The sequence below is a fragment of the Lycium ferocissimum genome, chromosome 5 (genome assembly GCF_029784015.1).
Source record: "Lycium ferocissimum isolate CSIRO_LF1 chromosome 5, AGI_CSIRO_Lferr_CH_V1, whole genome shotgun sequence".
NCBI lineage: Eukaryota > Viridiplantae > Streptophyta > Magnoliopsida > Solanales > Solanaceae > Lycium > Lycium ferocissimum.
The window spans coordinates 52,272,440-52,278,870 of record NC_081346.1 but is presented as its reverse complement, the minus strand read 5'-3'; positions in this window follow the sequence as shown (position 1 = coordinate 52,278,870).

The window sequence follows — 6,431 nt, the reverse complement described above, 5'->3', positions numbered from 1 at the left end:
AAAGAGAAGACAAGGATTGACTAGATAAGGTAGTGGAGGAATTATGACACCCGATAATGGGGTAATCGAAAAGTAATAGAGAGCAATGAATCAAGATGAGCTAAGGAAATGCAAAGAGGAGTTATGAAAGTAGACGGAGATAAGATCGCAAGAAAAAGATACATGGATATAAATAGAGGAGACGAACATTTAAGGAATCAAGAGACCCGCTTGATTAATGAATCAAAACACCAGATAAGTGCGCTAGGCTATGGGAAAAGACTTATCAGGTGAGAGTCGGGTGAAGGTTTAGAGCAAAAGGAGAATTCAAAGGAAATGATTAAAGATATCGCGTTGGATGGGAACAGGCTGGTGGCTAAGACAAAGGCTGGGAATATCTGTGAAGCGTAAGAAGGATACGCAGAGATCGAAGAGAACAAGAATTTCTGAATGATAAGAAGAACGATAAACTGCGCAATCCACATAAGTGTAGTTTTACATGCTGCAAGACGCAAGTGAGTAAAGTAAATACCAAGAACGCAGTAAAGAATATTGACATTTCCCTCTGAACGAACTCTACTCCAATATTCGAGGATGAATGTTTTTGAAGGGGGGTAGAATGTTACACCCCGAAAAATTTTACGTTACCAAAACTATAGACGGTGTAGTATGAGCTCAAGGGAGAGTAAATTTATACAAGGACTAGGGATGAAGATTATATTATATGAGTATAAGAATAATATATATATGACATTTTGAGACCGTATGGTGTAAATCAGTTAATACGTTACTTGATGAATAGCCCTCGTAATCGTAAGTTAAGGTGGAGCCCACATATCGGGGGACATATGAAAAGTTATATGAGTAGTACATGGGAAGTTGAGCAAGTCTTAAGAAGGACCCTTAAGTCAAATATGGGCATAAGCCCCCTAAAAGGGATGATTTAAGGATACGTTTCGGATGACAAGGTAAGAGGCCAAAGAGCCATTATAGGCTTGGAACATTTATCAAATTTCAACGAAAAGGGCGAAAGGACAAAAAATTACTACCCGGCCATTTTTGAAGATTATTCAACCTTGTCATTAAACCGGTTTAAAATTTAACTTTTAAATTAAGTGATTCAAGTCTCATAAGAAAAAGGAAGAATTGAGTTAAAGGTGTTTGAGGCGACTTCCCTAAAATACTATGCATTCCCTAAGTTGTAACATTCACATGGGTTTCAATAATTATCATACTCAGTGTATACAATATACATGTCAGATATATCGAAATAGAAAAAGGAGAGAGTGGAAAATATTTGCAAGAACTGCCATTTTCACCCATTGGCTAGGCCTTCTAACATAGATATTTGCTTCACTTTCCATTCTTTAACGGACTCGATCAAAGAAAAGAAGGTTGGGCCTTAGGACCAACAGGTCTTGATGCAAGAGACGGCCAGAATGGCCATGAATTGGTTCACATGGAGCACATAACAAAGAGAGGATTAGTATACCCGTAAGGTATAAACAATTTCATTCGAATTAAACAAGCACACAAGCTAGCAAATAAGTCATTAAGTGACAGCATGGTATTTAGGAGAAATAGCTAAGGCCCAACATAACAAAAGAGAAATCAAAAGCCCACATGGGCCATTTAACAAGATCAGAAAAAAAAATCCAACCAAAGTACAAAGCATATTTGGTATGCAAGAAGAGACCCAATAATTAGATAAAAGCATTCGGCCCAGAAGACCAAATTGGCACAATGTTGGTTCATATTTATAATTTGTAGGAGTGATATACCTTAGGTATATTGAATATACCCACCGCTATACACCTGTGAGGGTACAGAGATGAATATACTCTGTATTCTTGGGTATACCACTTGGTATATGGGGCAGAAAACCAGCATATTGAGAGAAGAGTTATAGGAAAACCTGCTAAGGGTCCTTATTTATTCAAAATCTTATGTGGGCTGGCAATAGTAAACTTAGAGCCCAAAATTGAAATAAAGTAAAACAGGCCCATAATGTTATAAAAATGAGTAATGCCACACATATAGATATACACAATTTTCAGCCAACATACCATTGATATACACACCTATGGAGATACTAAAATATGCCAAAAGGAAAGCTTTTACCCTCTTGTTCCTTATGCCGCACAAGAGTCGAGGGGTTTCCAGGAACCCCAGACATGGCAGACACCAGGGAAGGCTTAAGCTTAATCCCTAAGTGCTATTTTGCCTCTCCATTTATGTGTTAGACAGATAGTATACAGGAGAGAGAGTGTATATCTAATGGTGACAACAAACAACCCCTTAACAAGTCTAAAATATAATAACATGCTCTTGGATAACCTCCCTAATCATGTTGAACATATGGTTACTGATTAAGATAATCCAAACAATTTAGAGCAATCTTCCCAATTTATCATAAAGCACACAATAAACTTCCATTTGGACAAATGGGAGGGGAGATTGATCTAAGACATTGATATAGTGTTACACCCCTCGTTTTCGTAGTGATAGAACCTATGATTTTCTACTCGGGTATACCTTTGAAATAGAGACTCGAGCCCGAGTTTGGAGGTAGAAAGTGCCTTGCCCCGTGTACAAGGGTACCAATAGGTATTCCTGGCAATTTGCAGGATTAGAAGTTGAGCGAATCGAATCGACGCAATCTGAATTGAATCGGAGAAAATCTACAGACACCGCCTCATCGTCGACGGGTCATCGACATGGTCGACGGACCGTCGATGTGTTGGGGCCGATGTGCCCCTCGCGGAAATTTCTTGCATCTGAAGGCATAGGTACGGAGCAAGTCGCATTGTGTGTCGTCAACCAAGACCGCTGTAGCCTTTTTAATTTCGAGTATAAATATGTGGTTCACGACTTATTTATCATTTTCCTCCATTCCAAATCAGAAAAATCCTAATATTTTCTCTCCCAATATTTTCCATCATTATTAGTAGAGATTTGGTAAGATCCGAGTCCGTGAACCCGTGCTTGTCAAGGAGAATGTTGTTCCTAGGGTTTCGTCAAGTTGTGAAGCTTAGGGGGTTGGAGTTAAAGTTTATCTTTGGAATCTTAGACCCCTCAAGGTATGTAAATGATTTCTACCCTTACATTTGAGTTTATTATCAAGAGTTTTAGTCATTTTAAGTAAGGAGAAGGTATTTATGGAAGTGGTAAGTTGAAGAAGGACAAGGAAGGATCGAGGCTATTTTAAGAGATGATTCGGGGATAAATTTGAAAGTATATATTTATATATAAGTGTTGTTATTGTTGTTGTGGTTGATGTTGGATTGAATGAGAAGTTGAAGAGTTGTAAGCTTACAAGGGAAATTATTGTCTATAATTCGTTAAGCTCTATATGTGTTTAAATATGGTTAGTAAGCGAGGCAAATAGTCTAATTAAGGCCTATGTTATCTTAATTGTGGACTTACAAGTTCGAAAGGTAGAGGTTGGGCGATTTAGTACACGTCAAGGTATGTTAAGGCTATTCCTTCTTTCCTGTGGCATGATCCTACGTTATGAGTCAACAAGCGAGTAAGCGAGCTTCCATATCACTCTACTCTTAGAAGCATTATAAGTACTTCGCCTGATGTTCATGTACTTCGTTTACGAGTATTCCTCCTCGTTCACGGATCCGCTATGTACGCTCTATGTATACAACTTATTCATGCATTACATTCATTATATATTTATGTACATTGACCATGTGACTGCGCGTTTATATACGCGAGTATTAGATATATGTGTGGAGTATGAAAGAGAGATAGGCATTATACACGCATTACCACCATGACGACGATACGTGATTAGTCGCACGTACCACAAAGAATGTATACAGACGATGGCCGTAGAGAGGCCGATATGATATGAGAAGAGAAACAGTATTATACACGCATATATATCATGCGTTATACACGCATATATATATATAGATGTATGACCTTTCATTGATGTACGAGTACGCATATTATGCGTCCACGCGTGACATTGTCGGGCCATACGTATTTATGCACATACGTACGTATACTAGTTCTACATAGTACATGCAGATAGTCATTTCAAACCTTATGAGTTCGTATCTTATTCATGATTCTTATATATATATATATATATATATATATATATATATATATATATATATATATATATATATATATATATATATATATATATATATATATATATATATATATATATATGTTGTTCTTATGCCTTACATACTCGCAGACATTATCCGTACCGACCGCCCGTTGCTCGGGGCTTGTATTTATGCCCATGTGCATGAGACGATAGGTGGTCGGGCACTCAATAAGACCTCTGTATCTAGCAAGCGGTCGCTGCGCTCCATTTCCGATCCGAAGTCGCAAATGGCTTTTGTATCCCCCCCTTTGAGATGTATATGCATATGGGTATGACGGGGCCCTGTCTCGTCCTTTCTACAGCTTCTATTCCAGTAGAAGTCTATAGACAGTTGTATGTATTAGTCAGATGATGTAGCCATGTCGGCTCCCATTCTTTTGTGTACAGTATATGTAGCGACCTAGTTGGCCTGCACTGTCCTTACGTATGTATGTGTATATACAGGTTGTACAGAGTTTGATGTTTCCCCTTTTATGAGATTAGTTTATGCCATTTATGGGACCTTGTTGTTCAGTATGGTTCAGATACGTGTTTAGGCGTGTTTGGGCGCTAGAGGTCAGACACTCGTCACGACTCATCGGTTTGGGTCGTGACATATAATAACACACTAAGACCAGAATCCTTTCCCATGTATACATACTTACATGATAGGCATATCCGCATAACCATTACGCATGCCAAAAGACCAAACCCATACTCTTAAATTAACAGTTTTGATGATGTTCAAGCAACTCATCAGAGGCAAATACACTACCTCTTTTTTTAAGTGAAACATACTAAAATCATTATTGGTCCTTCATTCATTTTGATTCTTTCAATATCCAGTCATATTCTGCTCATGCTTACTACTTGAGGCATGATTATAAACTAAACATGGAATGCAACTAAGTTATTGTCACGACCCATTTTAGCCCAGGTCTGTGGGCACCTACCTTTCCCACCTCGGTAGGCAAACCCTTAGCTCAACATTAACAATAATACAAAGTAGCGGAAGAAAGTAAAATAACGTCAGTTTCACAAGGTAATATAATGTTAACAAGTGCGGAAGTAAATGAAATCCACCCCAGTATCTGGTCTGGTCATACAAGAGCATCTAAATTCGAATACTAAAGTTTGAATAATAATTCATAAGTATTCTCAAATCATGTCTCTGAATGGAAAGCAAGACGTAAGTAATAAAAGAGTCTTCGAGGTCAGCGGACGCCATGCTCACCCCGGAAAACTCTGCCGCGCTGAAGAGTCAATCACCACGAGTCGTAGAAGTAGATCCGACTCGATACTCGCATTCGTAAAAGAACGCATTAAGCGCAGGTCAAGACAGATACACACATCGGTAGGCATCATCGGCCGACTAAGCATACACACAATTCAGAAAATAAAGCAGATAAGCAAATAAAGAAATCAAGCATGAGACAATACAATTGCAACCGAATATCCGTCATCACCTATGTAAGCACCTAAACCCCAATATGATAAGTCTGGGTATACCCGATCCAATATGATCACCACGATAGAATCGACACAATCCAATTATCACAACGGAAACATCACAATGCAATCATCACCACACTCGATCACCCTGGGGGACTCGCAGAGTCTATGCACTAACAACGATTCCGGAATAACATCGGAATCGACCATTCAACAACGATGCCTGAATATAACCATCGAACATCTACTCTCCTTACGCCACTCAAAAGAGGCTGCATTCAATATCGGGCCACTAATCAACGATTCTAATTGAACCTCGACATCGGCCTTCTCACAATCACTCAAGTAAAAGAGTTTATCAAATATCGGGCCATATAAATAACGATTCCGGAATGGATCTTCGAATATCGGCCTTTTCACAATCACTCAAGTAAAGCGAGTTTATCAAATATCGCCATTAATCAACGATACCGGATCATCACCGGGTATCAGCCATGCATGAATATGAGAGAATGTGTGCAATGCATATGTCAACAATCAACAATCAGGCTTAATATCACAAGTACGATAACGAGGTATGCCAATAACGCATCACATCACAATGCCAACAATGGGTATGCCAACATATATCAAGTCAAGTACCAACAGTGGATACGCCAACATATATCAATAACTCAAGTATCAACAGTGGGTCCACCAACATATATCGAGCATAAATACTAACAACAGTATGTCCATTCTATCCAAATCAGGACGACAAGCAGGACTCGATATCTATCAACAACACATGGCATCAAGCCAACATAATTAATCAATCAAACACACAGAATGGGGTGGCTAGTCCCAACACACATCAGGGCCCAACCTAAGGCAATATCCATCCCAA